Genomic DNA, 23,590 nt, shown 5'->3' with positions numbered 1-23,590 from the left:
GGGGACCCACCGCTGCACATGCCACAGCAGAGGCCGCAGAGGAACCCAGGCCCAACAAAAATTACCAGGTCCGTGGAAATTTGAGCCCAAGACCCGCCGAGGTGGGGAATTGAACCCTGGTCCCGGGCTAGACCCCCGCATCAGGGTCTGACACTCCAACCATGGAGTCCACTGAAAACAGAAGCAGCCATGTGGCCACGAACCTCCAGCCACTGAAGGATGGGAGCCGAGGCTCGGGACAAAAAGCACCACAGCAAGGAATGGAGGCGACGAATCCGGGCGTCCGGCAGGAACACCCCGCCCAACACAGAATCGAACACTTTACCGATGAAGGTCCTCCGGGTCGCAGGCTCCAGGCGACATACAGGCAAGTCGAACAAAAACCCGTGGTCCCTGAGCACAGACACGGACAAGAGAAGGTGGCGAGACACAACCTCCAGGGACGGAGCCTGAACCATCCAGACACCCAAATACGGGAACACAGACACCCCCAGGAGATGTAGATGGGCCACCAAGGGAGCCACCACCATGGTGAACACCCGGGGGGCGGACCGAAGACCAAAGGGGAGGACGCAGAATGGCCAGCGCTGACCCTCCAGGCAGAATCGCAGGAAATGCCGAACCGTCACAGCCACCGGGACGTGCAGACACGCATCCCTGAGGTCGAGCGTGGAGAACACCCAACCCGACAGGACAAACGGAAGAACCATCAGGAGGGCCTCCATCAAGAACGGGAGCATCCGTACGAACAAGTCCAGACCCCGTGCAACAAGGCCAGGTGGCGGGATCAGCGAGAACGTCCCAAAGGGCGGTCCAGTCAGGAACGCCGCGGACCAGACCCGGCACCCCTCAGGGACCATGTGTATACTTTAAAGGAACGCTCCACGAATTAGCGAGTCATCCTTGCGCAGGGGCCAAGCAAATCTTCTCTGTATCGTTCCAATTATAGTATATGTGCTGCCGAAGCGAGCACTGCAGAAACACCTCCAGCGAGACACCAAACAGACGGGCACCAGAGAAAGGCAGCCGCAAAGCCAAGGAACGCGGGGCCGCGTCCGACATCCAATCCCGCAGTAATAGGACACGGTGGGCAGCAACAGAGGAACCACAGGACACAGCAGAAGCCCACCATACAGGAACAAAGGTGATGTCCGACAGAAACACCACCAGGCGCTCCATAGACTCCAGCAACTCCGGACAATTGGCACCCTTCTGCATGGACGAAAACAGGGAATCGAAATCGGCCTGCAAAGACTGGGCAACGTACCCCCAATAAATGCCAGAACGAACAGCCAGATGAGAAGCGGCAGAAGACATCCACAGGGCAGAAACTACCCACTCGTCCACACCGTCCCACAGAATGTGAACAGCAGCCATGGAAGGACGACCCACAAGACAGGCCACCACAGAGTCCACAGGAACGGAAATAGGCAAAGTGTCTGCCAAATCCCATAACGGAGAAAGCAAGGACACAAACCAGGGCATGGAGAAAGATCCGTGTCCTTGTACACCCGCAACAGAACCCAGGACACAAAAGAGGCACCAGCAGAGAAGAGGCAACAGGCCACCAGTGCAAGAGAACATCCAGAGAAGCGATGGGCACAGATTCTCAGGAAACCCCACGGCAATCCAAACATGGGAAAGGAAGACAGTCAAGAGCTCCCTGGAAATGGACAAGCCCCGCAGCGCAATTGCAGGAAGCGAAGACCCCCCAGATGCAACAGAGGAAGAAATTCCGAAGAAAGGCAGAAACCCCAACAGATTCCAAAAGGGCGACATGAAGCCGGTCCCAGTACATGAAAGGAAAAGAAATCCAGAATGAGCAATAGGCGTCAAGGCGCTGGTGGGCGTCAGGAAGAGTAATCAAGCAATAGCCCAGAGTCACTTGGCGCTGGAGCAACCCGCGGCCAGCGCCGGGGATCGAACCATGAACCTCGTGGACCGGAGTCAGGTGCCCAGGCCACTGCGCCACACCCCTCCCTCAAGCAACAGAAGAGCCCCAACAACAGAAAGAGACTCCAGAAGAAGGCGCCCAATCCAGGCATCGGCACACCTCCAGGCACGCACCATAGGAGAGGGGAGGGACCCCACCGGAAAAAAAAAAAGGGAAGATGCAGGTACAGGAGAGGAATACCTACCCTCATGACGGAGATTGCACACGACCAGCGCTCCAAGCTGAACCAAAAGAAAAAACTGTGGCCAAACATCCGGGGAAACACCCCTGAAAAAACATTAGAGGGCAGGACGTAGCATAGTGTACAAATGTCAAATGCATCCATTCCAGTAAAAAAGGCACCATCAAGGGACAATGCGGATGTGGGGCAGGCGAGCCACGAACCGTGAATCCCAGCACCAAAGTCGGCAGCGCCAACAGCATGGCCACATCCACATCCACGGAAGAGCGCAGGCTTCGCATGGAAGAGGCCCCGGATGCAATCCCCGGCAGCTCCAGGAGTCTCCGCACAGGCACAAGGCTGAGGCTCAGGCTTCTGCAATCAAATCTTCAGAGCCACACAACCGAGAACAGGAACAGGCATGGCACCGCCCATCGAGGAAATGGCCCCAAGAACCGGAGCGCCCGGAGCCCACCCGGGCGCCCGCCCACACCAGCACCCGGCACACCGAACACTGCCGACGGGCGGAAAAGAGGGCAATGCGCATGCGTGCAAACCCAGGAGGACGCCGCCAAGACAGCCGGCAAAGCACCGCCGCCGGCCGCCCCAGTGCAGCAGGGAGAACAACTCGTCCTTCTTCGCAGGCACACTCAGGAGCCAACGCCAGGGCCCCCGCAAAACAAAGAGGCACTGGCGAGAACAGGGAATCCAAAGGGGAGGAGCGCGCCCCACAACAGCCCAGCGCTCACAGCCCCAAACCCCTACCTGCACTCCAGGAACCAGGCAGGAAAGGACAACGAGTAGCAGGATATCCGGACGATCCACAGCACATCCAGCAGCGGGAACAGAGACCAGGGCAGGAAACGAAACAGGAAGACCCATGAAGCCAAGCAGCACAGGTCACCTGAGCCCAGGAGGAGAAAGGGAAGCCCAGCAGCCCCACTCCAAGGAATCCCACGACGGTCCATGGGAGTCCCCCCAGAGCCCAGCAGTGGAGGATCCACAGGACAAACGAAGCAGGTAAGCGCCCGGCACTCACCCCAGCGTCTCCCATCAAGTAAACCACCGACAGGAAACAAAACAGGATTTGCTTCTGGTGGTGAGGTGTGTTATAGCACCTGACAGGAGGGTGGGTGGAGTCTAAAAGCGTTTCCTGTTTTGTTTCCTGTCGTGTGGAATACCTCATGTGTGATGACTGGGTCGAGGACGAGGGACGTAGAGGTAATGGCTCCAGACTGCTTATTGTTCGGAGGTGCAGTATGCGGTTGCATGGCACCCTGGGATATATTCTTGCTGCTTTGTTGTAGATGGCTTATCGTGGAATCTATAAATGATTGGTCCTCAGAAGTCTGTGTCTTCACAATAGTCACACATGTACTGCTTACATAGACTTCTCAGAATTAAGCAAGGCTTCAGTGGAGAGAACAGAGGTGGGCTGTGATTTGCAGAGGGGCCCCCCTCAAGGTTCGCCATGCCACTGAGGCACCCCAAAGTATTCTGCAATTTGCTTAGAAATCATTTACAGTCAAGTCTTTAAGTGGGCCGTGTCCCGCCGGTGCTCAGCACAGGCAGTTCTAAAAAGCAGGTGCTGGAATGGGTCCCTATCAGGCTCTCATTTTCGCCACCACCCACCGAAAAAAATTAATCTTAACTCTGCAGCAGCGCCGTCCTTCACTGCTTGAAGCATTTTCGATATTATATACAACGAAGCTGTAGTTGTTGCTTATTTACGTTATTTATGCAACTAACAACCACTGACAAAGCGTACTGGCTTGTTGAAGGTGTAATTTTACTTGTTGTATTATATATCTGGATGCAATTACAGAAACAGCATCATACCAGTAGAGCGGCACACTATGCTAAGCACAGATTTTTAGTTTAAGTGTTTTTAAGCCACGCCTTTAATTACATTGGCCATGCCACTTCGAGAGACCCCCAAAGTTTTAAAAGCCCTGTTTACAGTTATGTGTGGTATGCTTACCAAGGTGTTTTAAAACCATAATCATACCACTCAGTTCATCCTCATGTGGTGTGCGGCACCGTCTTCTCATACTCCTGACAAACAAAATGCCTCAACTGGCTTCGAGGTACAATCTCTAAAAAATGTCACTTCATAGTCATTGTAGAGTTCACAGACTGGCAGCCTTATTTTATAACATTTCGTAGATAAATTTCCCTCAGAGTCAACTCTCCCAAAAGCTCTGCACAATTATCTTAATCAAGCAGTTTACAAATCTGGAGTAGGCAAGCTCACCCAATGGAAGAGGGAATATGAGCATAGTAATAGGACGGATTCCTCGAAAATACTCCAATGTTATCGAAAAAATCTTAGTTGGATCTGTCAGGTCGTCAATCACAGAAAAGTTACTTATTAACCGAATCACTTTCTGATCCAGTTTCCAGTGCCTGACTCGTAACCACCCTTAGCCTGAAAAAAAAACGCACAAAAGAAACTGAACATGCGCAAAGAAATGATAGTGCTCACTGGAACATGCTCTGTGAGAAACAGATTAAGCAAGAAGGGGTTGTTGTTCAGTGAACAAAGATGATCATACGGTGCGGGTACTCTGCATCTCTGCAGATGGCATGTGCAGAAAGTGTGAATGGTTGTCACACTTGCGGTGTCTATGTTCTGCGCAAGCAGTGTGTTTCTCAGCGGGATCAAATGCACGGATTACAAGAAATAGACAAGTCCACACAGCAGTTTTTCTTTAAACAGGATTGGTTGAATAGCTGGCAAAACTGTGGTTTCTGCACTAACACTGTCTGGGACGGTTCTGTGGGGCACAATGAAACCTAGGAAAGAAAAGTCCAAACGGGATTCGGAGGAGGTGAGCGTCTCGCGCAGCAGGTGGGGGGCCTGCGTGATTCCCTTGCGGGAGCGTGCAGCAAGGAGCGATGACAGCGAGCATATGGCGCCACCATATGGCGCTGTGCGCTCCTGCAAGTGAATCGCCAGACTTGCACGTGTTGCCATTGCAAGCAATGCTACGCGTGCACGTTTTTGCCCCATAGCTGTGCAGATGGCTAAAGGTCTCTCTCCTATGCAGCGCATGACCTGCGTAGGTGAGGCCTATGCAGCGCTGCGTAGGCGAGACCTAAAAAAGCATGGGAACTGCGAGGCTGTCTGCAAATGGGGACATTGTTGGTTACATTGTGATGTAACTATAAAAAACAAGCATTTGCAAAGCAATGGGGCTTGCATTTACGCGAGTTTAAGCTATTGGCATTGTAAATGATAATGCCTTTTATTTATGTTTTTTAACCAAAAATAAAAGGCATTTTTATTTGCAGCAATGTCAATAGCTCAAATTCGCGTGAAAGCGAGATCTATTGCATTGCAAATGCTTGTTTTTTATAGTTACATCACAATGTAACAAACAGGGGCACAGAATGGACTGTGTGCGTGCTGTATGTCTAATGCAATGTTTGCAGCTTGTGATCCTTACACTGTTGGGAATACAGACAGTGCAATGTATCCAACAGAGGCACAGAATGGAGTGAGGAAAGAGTGGGTGGGAAGGAAAGAGGGAACAGAGGTGGATTTAAAGTGTTTTGCGGGTTGCAGCTTGATATGTTAACACAGTTTGTAATAGTCACATTACAATGTAACCAACACGGTAGCAGAATAAAGGGAGGAACGAGTGGGTTTGAGGGACAGAGAGAGCGGAGGTATTTTTAAAGTATGTGAGGAAGCTGGAGATAAATAAGAATAAGTAGTAAGGGCAAATACATGGGGCAAGAGCGCATTAGTCGATGGGCAGTGTGACGCTGCGGGCTAATGCTGTGCGCAAGATTATTGAGGTACCAGAGTGCGAAGATAAATGACTGTGCGCACCAGCAGCAACTTGTAATTGTGGGTGGGAGGGGTCCAATAGGGGAAGGAAAAGAAAAAGCAAGGGGAAAAAGGTTGTGTGGGTATAAGCCCTGCAAATTGTCGTGGGATGTAGTGAAAAGTTGTTCAGTGCATATGTGTGGGCTATGGACAGCATGAAAAGCAAAATTAATGCCTGATGGTTGAAGTAAATATGGCGCAACTGATTAGCATGTGGGTAGGAGTACTCAGCGTAATAATGCTAGTGTTGTATTAGCAGACTAAAAACAGCACAGCGTCTGTGTTTACATATACCACGTTTTAACTAGCACTAACAGACCTGAACGCGCCCTTTGCGTGTTTTCTAGCAAAACAGTGAGATTAATTCTTTGGTGGAGCAGCGATTTGGAGGAGGATTCTTTTTCTTTGGTGGGAGGATGACTTGTTTGTAGTGTAAATTGAATCTGTAGGTAAAGTAAGTTGCGCTACTGGGAGAAATTAGGTTAAGGTGCAACGGGCCTTAATTTTAGCAGGTATGCTAGAAGCTGGGATAGACTTACATACAGGAGAAATGGGAAGAATGGGCAGAGAAGAGGGTTTTTTTAATAGTAGTATTAATACAGGAAATAGGTAAGGGGCTTAATGAGGTAGAATAAAGAGGTAAGAGTCAGAAATTGGATCTTGGTAGGATCCCGGTTTGTAGGAAGTTTTGATAATAAAAAAGCATGCGTATTGATGTTTTTTTGGGAAAGATGGGGAGATGCTTGCTAAGTATGAGGCTCAGAGTTTGTCTTGTGCAGTTTATAAAGCTGTACTGGAGCACAATTGCCTGTAAGTATGCAAATTAATAAAGGGCAAAATGAAATGTGCAGGAGCCGATTAAATGCGGGTAGTGATACTGTGTGGAGGTATGTTTATCCCAGGATAGCGGCTTAAAACATCTACAGCGTTCGTTTATTCCTATACGACCTTTTGATCAGCAGTAGATAATGTCAAAGGAGGGACAACACGGGAGGGGGGGTAAAAAGGGTGGAAGCTAAAAAGAAGTGAAGGATAAACTGAATCATGTGGCAAGGTGCTGGGCAGATGGTGCGAAAGATAAACTTTAGAAAAAAGTGTGTGAAGCAGCTTAACAGGCCCTGTCGGGCATGTGTTCAAAGCAACTGTTTATACTTGTGTTGGCGTGTGACTAGCAGCAACTGAGTGGAGGGAGGAGGGGCTGGGACGAGGAGAGAAAGTGTGTGCGCAAAGAAATAGAAGCAGCACTGAAATACAAGCATGGCCCCGCGGCCACGAAAGTTAATTGTGAGAGGGGGAGCAGGAGGTGAGCCCGCGAGTGGTGCGCATGCGCTTTGGGGAGAGCAGTCTGCTCTTTTTCGAACCACATACTCGTGCTTGTGGTGTGCCCCTGCTCGCTCCGCAAGGTGGATGCTGCCACAAGCACAAGTATGTGCTGTGAAAAAGAGCAGAACGACGGCTAAAGGTCCTCCTATGCAACACATGGGCGCTGCGAAGGCAAGACCTAAAAAGTATGGGAACTGCGATGCTGTGTGCACATGGGGACGGGGTCAAAGGTATGGCTAAAAAACAAAATATTCTGTAACTTTTTCGGTCTTAAACCTTCAAGAAACTACATATAAAATAACGCACAGTTTAGGATTACATTTGTTTTATAGGGACCAAGCGTCAGACATTACATACAGAATAAATCTTTATGCCAGTATCGGAACACTCGATCAGTGTGTAGGTTAACTGTACTCACCCTTCCACTGTTCCGCGTACTTTGACAACAAACTAATGGCCACAACAACAAGTATTGGGATATCCAATAGGTCACGCCTTTGGAACCTTCTACCCTCCCCGCTAGAAAATAAGCAGAAACATGCGGGTATTAAAAATGTAAATACTGTATTTTGATTGCGGCATTGCTTACTAAGTTCCCCACAGGATGATCGCATTGGGATGCCAAAAATTACGATTAGTTAGGAGAAAATGTAGCATGCCATCCAGAGCTGTCAATTTTAGAAATGGAGAATCAGATTAAAATCTCGATATGCTCTCCCCATGCCAGCCCCCAAAAACAGGCAGACATGTCAATATCAAAACTATAGATACCGTATGGTTTTGAAAGGGACACTTGGGCTGGGATAGAATCCGTCATTTGTTAAACATGTGAATGCCTTTAAAGTTGCCACGTTTGGATGTAAATAATGATGTCTGTTTGAAAAGAAAACATAACACCCAGACTTGCTAACTTAAGGAAACAAGAGTCAGGTTTGTCAGCGTGCTTTTGATTAAACTAATGACGATTGTTTGGGAAAGAGAATGTAACATAACATCCAGAGCGCCCAACTTTGGAACCGGGTGTAAGTCTCTGCTTACTTTCTCCTTACCAAACCCACTCTCAAACAAGCATTTACAATGCAATGGGTTTGCGTTTGACAATGTTAGAGCTATTGGCATAGTAAATGTTAAAATTTTCATCTATGTTTTTTTTTAGTAAACAGATAAATAAATGGTGTTGTTGTTTAGTAGTAAATAGCTTTATTTTTCGAAATTGTGAGACTTGCCATCCCAGAACAGACAGCACAGTATTAGTTTGTACTGCAAGACCAGGGTTTGCCATGGAAGTAGGTGACAGCCATTTACCCAGAAGATGACCCAAAGCCAATTTTTACTGTCCTTTTATAGCACATCGTTGTAGTATTCTGTTAAGAATTATATTGGCTTCCGAGCGAAGGAAATCTTACACACAAAGTATGGATACAGAACAGAAAGGCTGGGTAAGGTACCCCGCTCTCTCTATATACAACGCAGGAATAGCCATATTATGCCCCAAAGATTGGGATAATGACTTGCTGATCAGAGCTATGAGGAGGCTAAAATAGACAACAACGAGGGTCAGGGGTGGGTATGACCAGCAAAAACGCATGCCATAATTCAGTCTCCCCGCATTGTACTAGGTAAAACAAAAAGAAAAACACACACGCTTCAGCCATTTTGTAACTATTTCCCATCTCCAAACTGAGAAAAATATTGTTAAACTATTCTCCTATGTTATGTTATGTGTTTTGTTGAGCGCGACAGCTGCCCCAGCAATGGGGCGTCCTGGCGCTAAGAACCATAGCACAACCTACTGGGGAGAGGGGTAGAGAGAGTAGAGGCTACAGAGGTGGAAAGAGGTGGGTCAGAGGCCACACATCTAGCAGAGGATTAATTCGAAATGGGTAGAGTAGATTAATCCTCATTGCAGCAAAACACAATTATGTATAAGAAGTTAGACAGCAAGATAGTGTCGGAAACTAGCAACCACGATCTGAGAGTCACACTTGAGATCGTATCATCACCCCAGTTGTTTCTGAAGCCCTACTTTCACCGACTCTCATTCTAGAGGGGCCAGTTATAATGCCCCTGCTATCTAGAACACTATTTTCCCTTACCACAAATTAGTATCATATTAAGGAAAAGTGGAGTCCAGGGTGCACCTACATGGTGTACATGCATGTTAATGTGGGTGTACTTGTAAAGCGCACTGTGACTCCATGGAGTATCCTGGCGCTAAAGACCGCTGGGGAACCCGTCCTGGCTTTCCCTGTGAGATGGTCCCTTTCTGGGTATCTCCAAGGTGAAACCAGGCATCCCTGGCGTCTGTGGGGGGCCGTTGTAGAGATGAGGCAAGCTTAATGCCCAGAGTTGCCGAGTGTGATCCCTGGTTAGAATAGGCACCGAGGCGAGAATTATCGAGTCAGTTGACCCTGGTCCACAACCCATGTATAAAAAGTGGAACTGCAGGTCCTGTGTTACAAACTGAAGCTATCTGTGCACTAGGAATTCTGGCAATTAGTCCTCTCCTTGAATGAATCTATATGCTTCAGAGTGAATGAGAACAAAAGTGAGTGAGAGAAGTGTCAGGGAACGCCCTTATAGGAAATCCTTCATCTTTCATCTACTAGCCCCTCAAAGCTATTTTGGTTACCTGTGCAGAAATTAACACATAGTTTGAGCAGCCATTACTTATCGAGGCAATTAATAGATGTTCCAAGAAACCCACACTGTAAATGTAAAACTCAATCATGAAGAATACATTTCCCATTCGAGTCACGGATTCAACAAAATGCAAGTAAAATTGTCGATTTTGTGCTTTCACAATATAATATATCCAAAAATGTGTAATTTAAGGAAATCAATATCGTAGAAAAACCCATGTGCGACAAGTAAAAATCATATTGTCTGGATTCTGACATAACCTTAAAAATGTCTTCTTACTGTAGTACAATGAAAACGATAAATCCTTGACATAATGACCAATAAAGGCTCATACTAAATGCAAAAGAGAAAATGGAGGTAGAGTGACATCAAGGTATTTGTAGGTTACTTAATGTGGTCAAGCAGAGATGGTACGACTGTGACCGTACTCCATGTTCCTCAGTTGACAATTAGGCAGTGGATTGCATAAATACTCCAGTTTACTTAGTGACATTTTAAAAAGTCATCGCGCAACAGTAAATATGCTCGAGAAATGCACAATAAACACAGCACAATTAGAATCCTGAAATATCAAAAATCTGCTATAATCAGAAATACTCAATAATGAGAGCAGCATTCTCAAACGTCTACCATCATCAGAAAGCTGACCTAAGCATACACATTCAATGATTATCTGGGTCTGGTGGCTCAGTGAACTAATGCGTCCACTGAATGGGCCTGTGTTCGACCTAATCGTCATAGGTTCAAATCCAGGCGGGTCCGTGTCAGAAATGTGAACTGATTGCTTTGCTTTTAATATAATAACTGTTTTAATGAAAAAGGACATAATGCACTTTTTCATAAAACTACAGTGGGCTTATAGTAATGTACCTCTCTTGTGTAGCAGCTTGACTACCGAATTTTATTTTTAGTACTGATATGGCCTGCCACTGCATGGTGATGCGTGAAAAATTAGCCAAGGTTTTAAATATATGAAACATGCTTATATAGGGATGTTGAGTTGGTTTTAATTAATTATTGCACTGATTAATCTCCAGCAGGTGCATTAGCCCCCTAAGCTATTGTACTAGTTTTTTTCCCGGTGATCGATGGGTGCACAGATATTTCTGCGGTTTGTGATTTAAGTCCCTGGCTTTTTAGCTTGCTGTCGGTTTACTAAGGGTCAGAGTGTACAAATAGTGCACCTGCACTCTCAGATAGGCGGGTGTCCACAGACTCCCTGCTGCGCCTGACACCGCAGTCCCTCCTGACTGGGGGCCTCTGTGATTCCACCCCTTTTCAGACCACAAAGTTGTCGGTTCCCGGAGCATCATTTTTCCCATTTCCAGCACCGACGAGGAGAGGCAAACAACAATCAAAGAAAATGTAACTTAAGGAGAGAAAGGCGGGACGGGGAAATATTAAAAGAAACTTTCAGGAGCATATGGAACGTGAGGAATAAGAAAGGAAGAAAGCAAATTAAGACCATGAAAGAGAAGCAAGCATGGAGGGTGGGAAAAAAACAGTAAGAAGGAGAAAATAAGCATTAAAAAACAGAAAAGAGGGAGAAAGAAGTAACATGCAGACAAGGACAGAAGAGAAAGAGGGGGAGGTAAAGTGACAGAAAGTAACCACTGAAGCAGGCAGCCGGAGGAAGCGGCCTAACCTTGGGATGTTTGGACAACAGCGAGAAGACAAAAGCGCTCAGTGCGGGGACCATCATGTCCCAAACTAAGTGTCAAACCGCTCCGGGGGGGCGCTGGGCAGGCCGGGCGCAGAGGGGCCTGGAGCCCCGCGCCTCGAGGGAGGGCATCAGAGGAGCGGGCAGAGGCTGGCACTGCGCGCAGGGCCTCCATGGAGTGGCGTGAGAAGAGCGAGCCCCGCACCGGCAAGCTGGACACCGACATCACCTACGCCAAGCTCAACTTCCTGCGGGCCTCGCGGCTGAACGTGGGGAGCATGAGCACCGAGACCCCCGCCGTGCCGGCCAAGCCTACGATGTGAGTAGCCGCGGCGTGTGGGGGGGCGAGCAGGCCTGCGTAACCGGGCCTACAGGCATCGGTGGGCACTGCCGTCTGCAGGGGTAGGGGTCACAGTGCAGATGGGAAAGTTCAAAGTGCCTGCAGAGAACGAAGCGAAAAGTGCCTGTGGGGAGAGAAGTCAAAAGTGCCTGCAATGAGACGCTGGTTGCAAACGCTACAAGAGGCAACACGGCGAAAGGGGGAGGAGAGGGGAAGACGAGACCACGGGTGCCGTCAATGCCGGCACAGATTGGAGGGCGTTCCCGAGAACAGGCTTTCGGCTGACGTAGCCAAAAGCCAAAAAATCTCGGGAACGCCCCCGAATCTGGTCCGAGATTGATGGACAGAGCCTTCTCCCAATGGCTAGCCTCCATTTATGGAGCTAGCCAATGAGAGAGTGGGGACGGTCCAGTCCCCACACACAGATATCATTAAGTTTTTCCTAGCGCATGCGTACTTCGTACGCATTGGCTAGGCAAAACCTAAAAATGCAGAAGCATGCAGATATAAAAACATTTAATATTGTATCCTCAGTAGGCAATACTTGCTAAATTTCCTTCGGATGCCCAAAATGACGACTGGTTAGAGGAAAGAATGCAGCATAACAACCAGAGCTGTAGACTTTAGAAATTGGGAACCAGGTTCAAATCTTAGCATCCTGTCCTCATGCCAATCCCCCCAAAAAGGCAGACACATGCCAATATCAAACTTATAAATATTTGAATATTGGGGTTGAATTAGTAAATTGCTAAACATTGGATTTATTTTTTTAAATTGAAGCGTTTGGATGCAATTAATGCAGATTGTTCAGGAAATAGGATGTAACATAACATCCAGAGCTGCCTTCTTTGGAACAGGGGGACCTGGTAGAAGTTTTGGCCTGCGTCGACTTTGAAACAGAGGAACTGGGTTTAAGTCTTGGAGTGCTCTCCCCGTGCCAGCCCCCTCTAAAAAAAACTGGCAGAAACATGGCGATATGAAAAATTTAAATACTGTATTTTCATTGCTGCAGTACTAAACTTGCGGTGGGTGCCATAAATAACAATTATTTGGGAGACAGAATGAAGCAATTAAAGTTGCTTATTTTGAAATTGGTGAACTGGGTCCAAGAAGTCTTGCCGTGCTCTCCCCTACAAATCCCCAGCCCGTCCAAAAAAAGGCAGAGACATGCGAAGTTAAAAAAAGTAAGTACTATATCATTTTGAACAGGCCGGTAGGGTTGGGATTGAGCCCATCATTTTTTAAAATATTTGAATGGTGTTAAAGATGCCGCGTTTGGATGCAAAAATGGGAAGGGGTGAATGCGTCCAACCACATTGACACTCTTCAGAGACCAATATAGCCCCTTTGTAAAAGAAAAACTCGCTATCAAAGTTTTTCAGAAATTGAGCACAAATGTTGGTTTTACAGGTAAGCACTAATCTAAACGATTGTTTTTTCCGTCTAGCTGAAAAAATGGAACATAGGACTTCTTCAAAGCATTTACACGACGACTTAACAAAAGTAATTCCAAATCCGAATTTAGTAAAAAAAAAAAAAAAAAGAAAGTTGCCATCGGATGTACACTTTCTAAAGGTTACAACTGCGCACACCTGAGGTGACAACTTCTTCGGAGTGACCTCAACGTGCCAACAAAAGCAACTTGTAAAAAATGCTAATGAGTCATATAATAAATGGAATATATGCATTTGAAAAAACAGCGAAAATGTAAACCAGTGCATATAATAGGACACTGGGGCGCCCTACCGTCGCAGTGGACCAGGCTGTACTGGTGGACGCACAGCTGTAAAAGTATGAATGCCAACAGCTAAGCGCCTTTTGAAAGCACTCATGATGTAATCGGTCGCAAACAAATGCCATCAGCTATGCACGTTGTGTACTGAAAAACAGCATTTATAAACAAGCCTCCTTTAGTGAACACTGATATTTCAATGACTGGCCCTGATCACCCCTGTATGATATGCACAATCTACTAAATACACATAGCTGGCAGGAACCACTCAGACAGCACATAATCCTTAGCAAACGTTACATAGCTTACATTTGGCTAAAAGCAAGACTTAGATTTTTTTTAAAACAAACGAGAAAGTCATTTTTTAATTCAAATGTCTGCATGTTGGTATAGACACGTGCCCAGGTACAGGGGAGCCACAAGATGGTGTACTTCAGACTGCAGCACCCCTTCCAGGCGCTACACTCCTGATCACGTGAGCATTCCAGAACAGTGTGACATGTTTGAGTCTTTATTGCATTGGCAGATTAAAGGTGCGTCCTCCACTTATGGACAGTAAACATGTATCTGTCATGCAGAGATACTCACAACCTGTTAACAAATCAAACATCTAATCTTAGGGTCTGACAAGAGCCACACGAAAGGCACGAAGTACGAAGCAAGCAAACTCTGAAAAAGCGCAGCCACAAAGGAATGTCAGCGATGCAGCTGGCATCCGGCTGCGCTGCTACTCGCTCCCGAGCTCCCTAGGCTAGGGGATTTAACATTTGGAGAGAAGGCAGGACATGCACCCGTCTTTGGCCAACTGCGTGCTGTCTTTCTCAGAAAGACGAACGCAAAGGCCAATAGCGAGTGAGAAAAAAAAACGTGCATGTGGTCCGAGTTGGAAGCCCTTACTGGAAGCATCACAGTTCACCACATGCACGCTGCCTCAGGCAAGACCTAAAAAGGATAAAAGGTCTGGGACAATCTTGTAACTCGCTGACCGCTCCTTATCCGGAGCTCTCTGTGCCATAAGGCGGAGCAGCCACAGATATTTAAGAGAGGTGAGTTCAGTAAATTCTTTTGACAGGAGTCAGAGGAACGGCTTCTATAGCTCCTGGTATGCATCACCCTGGTGTGCTAAAGTCAAGCAGAGTCTCTCCATACCCAAAATATGCCACAGCCTACGCAACCAGTTCAATCGAGTCGGGACTCTCTCTGTTCCCCAAGCAATCAGTATAGATTGGTGTGCTGTCACCAGTGTAAGAGCTATGTGCCTGCCCAGTCTATAGTGCAGCGGAAACGTAAGTGGGTCCTAGCACTGTATAAGAGGGAAACTTAGGCAATTGAGTATCGAAGTGTGTGTTTATATCGAGCAGTACTTTCTCCCAACATTGTTTCAGCTTGGGACACACCCAGAGTATGTGTAGCAGTATTCCCCAGGAGTCACAGCCTCTCCAGCACTTGTCACTTAATTCTGGGTGCATCCTGTGTAAACTTTCAGGAGTCGCTGTTAGCATGAGCTGAAAGCCATTATGTACTTGGCAGCCATCTTAGTTAGCCATGTGCTTGCCATGTGCTTTCTCCCTCTTCCAGAGCCTTGCACATGCTCAGAAAGGCCTAGCTATTAGAATGCACCTGCTCCTAGTATAGAACTGTCAGGATATTCTTGCTGATGTAAGGAAAAATCTCTCTCCTCTCACTTGGTTGAGCAAGCAAATGTTGTATAGCCATATTAGTCAGTAAGCATGCTTACATGTGCCAGGACCTCCGCTTGGTTTTATGCGAACTATATAACCTATGCATATATAAGGCCCCTATTCTCTGTACTCCTTAGAATGTCTCCTACAGTGGCCTGAGGGTACTGTGTGACACAATCTCCCTCATCTGAGGTTAATAAATGCATTGTTTTTATATTACACCTTCCGTGCCAATTTCTTCTTTGTTGGTTGAAAAGGACCAGGTGTATCAGTGAACCCCTTAGAAGGTTTCTATTTCTTCAGTACAAGATGATTTTCATCGCCGTCTCTTTACAAGCAGTGTTTGATGCAGTACGTCGTGATCAGTAAAAGATATCTAGCCATTCCTTTGAAGCTAGCTGTCTACCTACCTGAGCTGCGAAGTCGATCTTAGGTCAACCCCCCCCCCCCCCTCCCCTTAGGTGCCATATAGTTCTGTGGTTAAGCCCTTGTCTGTATCCTTGCGTAGCAACCATTTCTCAAAATGGTCGTTGTGCCCAGTGCTTAATTTGTAAAAAAAAGAAGTGCAGGTGCTGAAAATTTTGCCAAGGAGGCCACGGCTCACTTCTTCCTCCGGTGAGGCCCACTTTCAACACTCTCACTGCCTCAGTCTCTATCTTCTAACCTTGATCTGTTGTCTTGTCCTCTAGGTCTTTGCTCTAAGAGTCTATCTTCTCACCTCTCTAATTGTTTTCCATCATCTTTGTCACACCTGGTGTGTTACCTTATTCCCTGTATTTCGGATTTGCCCTCTATTCATTCTACCTCTGCCCTTTTTCCTCTTCACTCTCTGGCTCCCCTCGAGCTTGGCTCTTTACGATCACTCTTCTAACAGTGATTAGCTGGGTCTCTGTTTTATCATTTGTCTGCTTTTTTTCCTCTGTCCTGTCCTCTACATCATTTCATTCTCTCTTCTTATTGCTCTCTTCTGCACATCATGGCTGCTTTCTCTTTGCATCTGATTTGCTTTCCTTTTCTTCTACTTAGCTCTGTCTTATCTCTCTCCTCTCCTGTTTCTTTCTCCTCTTTACTCTTGCTCTCTCTCTCATCTATAACACTGCTGCTGCCTGTGACCCCTGTAGTCAGCCTGTAAATGTCCATCCTATTTCAAACTCTGCGTTTTCCTGTTGTCTTTCCTAAAGGAGAGGAAGATGACGTGTTTTACTTTCTTACATACACCGAGTGCAAAAACAAAATGTACACCAAATGAAAATTCTTTTTTTTTCATATATTAATCAGTGCAGTGTAACTGGGTTATTTGCAGAACAGGTAGCTGCTCGAGCACAGCAGGTGATGTCACTACTAGTGCTGCCTGTAATTAGTAGGTCCAGGGAAGGGGACGGCATTGGCATTCACTGCTCAGCTTGCTGTGACCCTGCCTGCTACAGCATAGGCATTGTCCCCAGCCGTAATGCTGCCAATGCCGGTAAGTATGGATGTGATGCCTACTGGAGTCACGCACGCTCAGCAAATAGCATGCTGGGGTGCAGCGCACAGATTCTACAGGTGACGCCATGCCGCACAAAAGTTGTGTTTGGCCACAGCTGCATCTAGCATGATGAGGATAGCAGCAACGCAAGGCTGCATGATATGCTACTCTGGCTACACAGCAAGTGGAAAGTCCACACTTACTTTCGTTTATTCTTCCTCAAGAGCCCTCACTCAAGTTCCAAATGCGCTCTTGCAGCTTTCTTGCCTCAACTCAGTCTTGAGACAGCCCCCCCCCTACAATTATCCAATTGAAGGCTTAGACTCAGGCAGTGGCATGGTGCAGCAGACTCTGGGAACAGAATGCAAGACATAGTTCGTCGATGACTTCTTTGATTTGTTATCGGCGAGATGACGTCATCACTAACTTGGTGATACACAATCATGCCTGCCTGGACAGGCGTATGCTGGCCTGTCTATGAACATTTACCAGCCAGAAACCATGCAATGTATGTTATTCTTTTTATTTTGAATTTGAACAAATAATATTGAGACCACTACCTGCAGGGTCAGAAATTGTAGCCCCTGTGAAAGAAGTGCAGGTGCTGAGCTCCTGAAAGCTCCTGCTCAAATTAAGCACTGGTTGTGCCGCTTCTTTCACTGTGGGTTGCATGAACCAGTGTCTTATCTGGGTGTACCTGTATCTCTCCCCTCTACAAATTGCTAAATCCACCCTCATGTGACCAAAGGGTATGGAACCTTCTTCATCGAAGAAGTTACCCACTGAACGGTACTCTGGCCTCTGCCAGGCCTTAACGGATGAACATCCAGACCTAGGGTGAAAAACCCATTCCCTACAAGTGGAGTGGGGGAGGGGGAAATCAAGGCGGGAGGGAAGTCAACCCTTTTCGATTGGCTACTGCTTCCCAAGCCTGCAGCGTGAGTAATGTTACCAATGACAGAGGTTGGGAGGGCGGTGAGAGCGTATCAGAAAGGGGACCTTCCACAGATCTGTGCCAGTTAATGCCACCGTTTTTTGGACTCTGATCTCGACCACTCCACCAAAAACCTGAGCTGGGCATCTTGGTAGTAATGGAGCAAGCACAGGACCCCCAGGCCACCCCTCAACGGTGAACACCAGCTGAGGTCTTGACTCATCCTAGTGCGCATACTGGCCCATATGAATTGTTGCAACTCCCCATGTAACCGACGTAGCGGCCCTCTTGGGGGAAGCCATCGGAGGGTCTGGAACAGAAACAGAATTTTGAGTAAAATAGTCTTTTTCAAAGCAGAGATCCAGCATTCAAACACAATTTTAAAATGGTCCTTCATTACCCTCCATGTCTCATTGAGAGAGTTAGATATAGGTAACTTATTTAATAAAACATATATAAGTGAAGCTTTAAACAGTCCAACACAGAGGAAGATTAGCACTTGGATAAAAAATGTTTACGAAGACAAATCAATCACTTTATATGGTAAGGTGAGAGACAGGTGGAAAAAAAAGAGAAGATATTGAGAATAACAGATTCACCTGGGATAAAGTTACTAAATATAATAAATCCATATTCCGAGGTGCTAATTTTAAACGGATGCAATTTTTCAATAAATGGTTAATTTATAGAACACCTACGTTTCTCCACAATATATATCCTCATGTAGAGGATAAGTGCTTTCCCTGTGAAGAAAAGGGCAACTGGAAACATTATATGGGAATGCACCAAAATACAGGAATTTTGGAAGGATATTGAAAAATATCTCAGAAATACAATAGATGTCCAAATCTCATTTAACAAATCTATTTCGGTTTTTGGTTGCTCCTCTACCTACGATGAGTCCCTGTTTATAGCATCGCTTGTAGCGAGATCACTTATTCTGCAACTTTGGAAAACAGACAAAGTACTGACTTTTAATGCATGGAAACTTAAAATATCTAAGATTCAGGGGAGGCAAAAAAATATGCACAGAGGTCAGGGGAACTCAAGAAATATGATAAATACTGGAGTGTGTTTGAATGCTAGTCATTGTGGGATTTTATCTTTAATTTTTTGCTTTCTTAAGATTGGATCTTGGTTGCACTAGACTGGTTCGACTGCATAGGGTTCTTTGTAAGGTTTAATTTAAATAATATTTAATATCTGATAGTTTGCACATTGCACTTTAAAGAAATATCTTTTTTCAGAATCTGTATTTATATTACGGTGTATTTGTAATCTGCCATGTATGTATTTCGTATTTTGCATTTTAGAAATATTATGCGAAATTGATATGTAATGTTTTCATGTCTACAAACTCTCAATAAAAAAAAAAAAGCTGTTATCCGTCCTATCGAAGACTCGGGATATAGTCTCCAGCATGCTATATCCGCTTTCACTCTCTGCAATAGATCTTGATAATTGAACCTCAACACCTGCTCTATTGTCGGGGAAATCTGTAGGTCCAAATATAAGGTGGATCGCGAAGCCCATTTAATGGAAAATATCCATGGTTGGAATGAACCCCGCCTGGTTTGGCTGAACTAGGCCCAGCATCAACGGAGCCAGGCGAGCAGCCAAGATACCAGTGAGGAACTTCCAATCAACATTCAAAAGGGAAATGGGTCTGTAGGATCTGCAGTGGCACGTATTCTTCCCCGGCTTAGCTATAACGGTGATTGATGCCTCCGCCATTTACTACGGAAGGGTGCCTGGGTCCTCAATGGAGTTAAAGACCGTAGTAAGGATCGGGTCGAATTCCCTGCAGAAGGTCTTGTAAAAGGCTACCAGTAAGCTGTCCGGACACGGTGACTTATGCAGTTTTAACCCACGGATCACTGAAATCACCTCCTCAACTCCTATGGTTGCATCTAATCTAGCAGCCTGGTCCGCCGTTAGGCCTGTGACTTTGCTCCCCACCTTTAGGTAGCTCTTGATATCTGAGGCAGGACACTGGAGTCATAGAAGGCTGCATAATAGGATTGGAACCTCTCCGCTAGCTGTTATTGCCCGTCACCAGGGTATCATCCTCTTCCCTCAGATTCCACCACCATGGATTGCCTCTGTCCCTTAAGCTTATTCGCTAGTAACATTCCAGACTTGTTGCCCCCAACAGAAAGAGTGCTTGAGGCATAGGAAAGCATATTCGGCATAATCCAAGTCAAGACACGCAAACTGTTTCCTGACTGCCTCCAATTGCCGTCATAATCTAGGCGCCCCTGTACGGTGATGAATATGTTCCAGCTCTCTCACTGGCTGTTGAAGCGGAGAGTTTTTTCCCCGTCTTATCCTGTTGACCCCTGCCGAAATAGGGATAAACTCTAACCTTAACACAGCATTCATTGCCTCCCATACCGTTGAGGGGGTTCACCTCTGGGGTGTCATTTGTTTGCAGGTAATTCTTCATTGCTACCTTAATCGGCTCCACTACTTCCTGTCTACCAAGCCGAGTCTCCCGTAGTTTCTATTAATGCAACCCGGCTCCTACCCTCGGAAGAGATAGTTCCATGGAAACCTTCGAGTGGTTCGATAAAGCACTCAGTTCTATCTCTATTGACTCCAGGGCATCTAGTACTAACCAAGACCCCAGAAAGTAGTCTAGTCTGGCGTGGGATTTGTGTGCATGGGAGTAAAATGTATAGTCCCGTGTGCCTGGTTGTTTATCCCTCCAGAGATCGCTCAGCCCTAGCTCCCGCAACCATTGGGTCCCCTCGTGTGACAATGCTCCTGTGGTCCCTTGTCTCTGCACCGAGCGATCCAAATGGCCGTGTAGCACTAAATTGAGATCACCCCCCAAAATAATCCACTGGTCCCTCGTTGACACTGCGCCCTGTAGAAATGTTTCCTGTCCGTCATTTGGAGCATAGAGGGAACCCACCATCAGCACCTGTGTATCCAGATGGCCCACATACCTTGAGACGGCCCTGAATTTGTGAGATTTCTGCCCCTACTTTCCCTTCGAACTTGCGTGAGAAAAGCAGTGCCACCCCTGCTGCATTGCAGGGCAAGGAAGAGAAGAACGGTTGAGGAAATGTCCTGTTACGTGACCTATGCCAGTCTCTGGAGTGTGGGTAATTTTCCTGGAGTAAGTAGATGTCCGCTTGTGACTGTTCTAGGAAGGTGATAATTACCCGTCTCTAACGGAGTTGTAGAGCCCTTTGACGTTGAGAGTGAATGCTTTTAAGCCTCCTACCATGAAGACCTTCGAATAACAACAAGAAGTGTCCCCGGAATGTGGAAAGGGCTGAAAGCTACAACCCTAGCCCAGTGGAAAAATGTAGCTGGGAGAAGTGACCATCCTCCTCTCTACTCAGCCACCCCGCCCGAATCCCTTCGCCCCCCCACAGTTGGATTTATGCCTTTAGGCAGGGCCCTGTGAACCGGAGTCTTCCAAGAACTTTTCCAGCAGTGCTCTCCTCTCCTACGTCCAGCCTGGGTACTCCTCACCAGGGAGCCACCCATCTCCACCTCAGATGACTGTACGCTCAACCATTACGCCTCTCCGCTCCTGTATTCTCCACATCGTGGATGTTGATCTGCAGCAGTGCACATGCCTCCTTCAAGGATCGTAGGTGATTAAGTCGATCCTGCCAACGAAAGGTCAGCCGGAAGGGGTGACCCCAGGAGTAAGGAATCTTATGATTTCGCAGAAAGGACATGACCGGGCAAAACACCCTCCGTTTTTGGAGTGTGGAAGCAGCCAGAACTTGGAAAAGCTGTATTGAGTGACCTCTGTTATTTGCGAAGATGCCCTGGCTTCTCATGGAAACCTTCCTTTCAAAGAAAAGCTGTGTACACAAGCTAAAATGTCTGCTGGCTGCATTTGGCCTGGGCCGCCAAAACCTACTCTGTGTTCTAGCTCTTCAAAGATTTAGTTTCCTAACTGTGGGCTTAAAGGCCGCCCATTGCTTCCCTGTGGTTGACTTCTTTGTCACTCATTTACTTGCTTCTTAACAGTCAGCTTCTGTAGGCTGCCTTTCTTTTTGTATGGTTGTCCCACCCACGGAGCATGGACGTTATACTAGTGTCCTTGTGTAAATGTGTAAATGTATGTATACTTGTAAAGCGCACTATCACCTTTCAGGCATCCTGGCGCTGTATACCGCTGTGGAACCCTTCCTGGCTTTCCCTGTGAGATGCCCCCTACTGGGTATCCCCAAGGTGAAGCCAGGCATCCCAGCGCTTTCAGGGCCGTTGTGGAGATTAAGCAAGCTACTGCCCAGAGTTGCAGAGTGGGACCCATGATTAGAGTAGGCACCGAGGCGAGAATTATCGAGTCTATGGACATTGAGCCCAAGACCCTGCCGCGTCGGGAATTGAACCCTGGTCCCGGGTTAGACCTCTGCATCAGGGTCTGCCGCTTCTAACCGGTGAGCCACACTTCTCCTTCCATTGCTCATTTTTTTAGGCACTGCACGTTTGCGGGACTATTGTGTATAACAAGCGGCTTGCAGCCCGCCCATTGGTCACTATTCATTGGCTCCTTTGTCACTCTTCTTTGGAGCCTCTTTATCGGCCAGCACAGGCTAAGCCTTCACTTCATTCCTTTCCTGGACCACGGACCAAGCACAGATTGATTCCACTTAGTTTAGTGGATGTCTGCTGTTCGCACTATGATTGAAGAACTATTTTTTACCCGCCCTCCTACTCACCCTTGTGCCTGGTGCTTCTTTCCCCTCCCTCCCTCCCTCGTACACCCTTCTCGATGTTGCTGCCTCCCCAGTGTTATTTATTCCCTTTTTTGCAGTGTTATATAGAGCAAACTCGACCCAAAACTATTGGGGCGCTTTCATGAGCTCCAGTTACATTACATTCATGTTCTTTATTATTTAGGCACGGGGACACATTAAACAATGTTACATTCATGTTGTTAAGCACAGAGGTATTTGCTCAGAATCACTGGATGTTGAGCCAATGCCATCACTCAAACATGGTTATCCATGTCCAAAGTTGGCTGCTCTGGCCAGAATGCCACATCCCCTACCCTTTTGGCATCTCAGTATTAATCACAGTTGGTTGATATGAGGGACAGTGTAAGAGTGAAATGACCCATTAATCCATTTGACCGCCATGCTTCTGTTTTTGCCTCTTAGGGAGCCAGTTTGTCTTCACCTGGCCTGCCCGAGACGCAGCGCTCCACTGCAGTGTGTGCAGTAACCCTCCCTTTCCCCAATATTACCAAGCAAAGCTACTATTCCAGCTGTCAGCCAGACCCTCCTAAAACAAGCATTTACAACGCAATGGTCTCGTCTTTGTTAAAGTTAGAGCTATTGGCATTGCTCACGACATTATTTGTGTTTATGTTTTTGTTTTTAAAACATAAATAAATGGCATGGTCATTTACAATGCCAATAGCTTAATCTCTCGCAAATGCGAGACCTATTGCATTTGCACCCACACACACAGCGCCACACACACACAGAGCCACCCACACACATACACACACACAGAGCCACCCACCCACCCACACACACAGAGCCACCCACCCACACACAGAGCCACCCACCCACACACAGAGCCACCCACCCACACACAGAGCCACCCACCCACACACAGAGCCACCCACACACACACACAGAGCCACCCACACACACACACCCAGAGCCACCCACACACACACACCCAGAGCCACCCACACACACACACACCCAGAGCCACCCACACACACACACCCAGAGCCACCCACACACACACACACACCCAGAGCCACACACACCCAGAGCCACACACACACACACACACAGAGCCACACACACACACACACAGAGCCACCCACACACACACAGAGCCACCCACACACACACAGAGCCACCCACACAC

At 47.1% G+C, this 23,590-nt stretch overlaps 1 protein-coding gene and 1 non-coding gene across 2 annotated transcripts in view; both read right to left on the bottom strand.

Moving 5' to 3' along the window:
• UBE2G1 (ubiquitin conjugating enzyme E2 G1) overlaps positions 1–23,590 on the bottom strand; it is a 260,388-nt gene that overhangs the window by 180,346 nt on the left and 56,452 nt on the right. The gene's annotated exons all lie outside the window — the stretch shown is intronic.
• Positions 867–973, bottom strand: LOC144825771 (U6 spliceosomal RNA). The gene has a single exon (XR_013609559.1). It is a non-coding gene; the product is annotated as a U6 spliceosomal RNA (small nuclear RNA).

The sequence above is a fragment of the Lissotriton helveticus genome, chromosome 3_1 (assembly GCF_964261635.1).
Source record: "Lissotriton helveticus chromosome 3_1, aLisHel1.1, whole genome shotgun sequence".
In the NCBI taxonomy this organism is placed as follows: domain Eukaryota; kingdom Metazoa; phylum Chordata; class Amphibia; order Caudata; family Salamandridae; genus Lissotriton; species Lissotriton helveticus.
The sequence above is the reverse complement of the archived record's forward strand: the minus strand, read 5'-3'. Positions and strand labels throughout refer to the sequence as shown.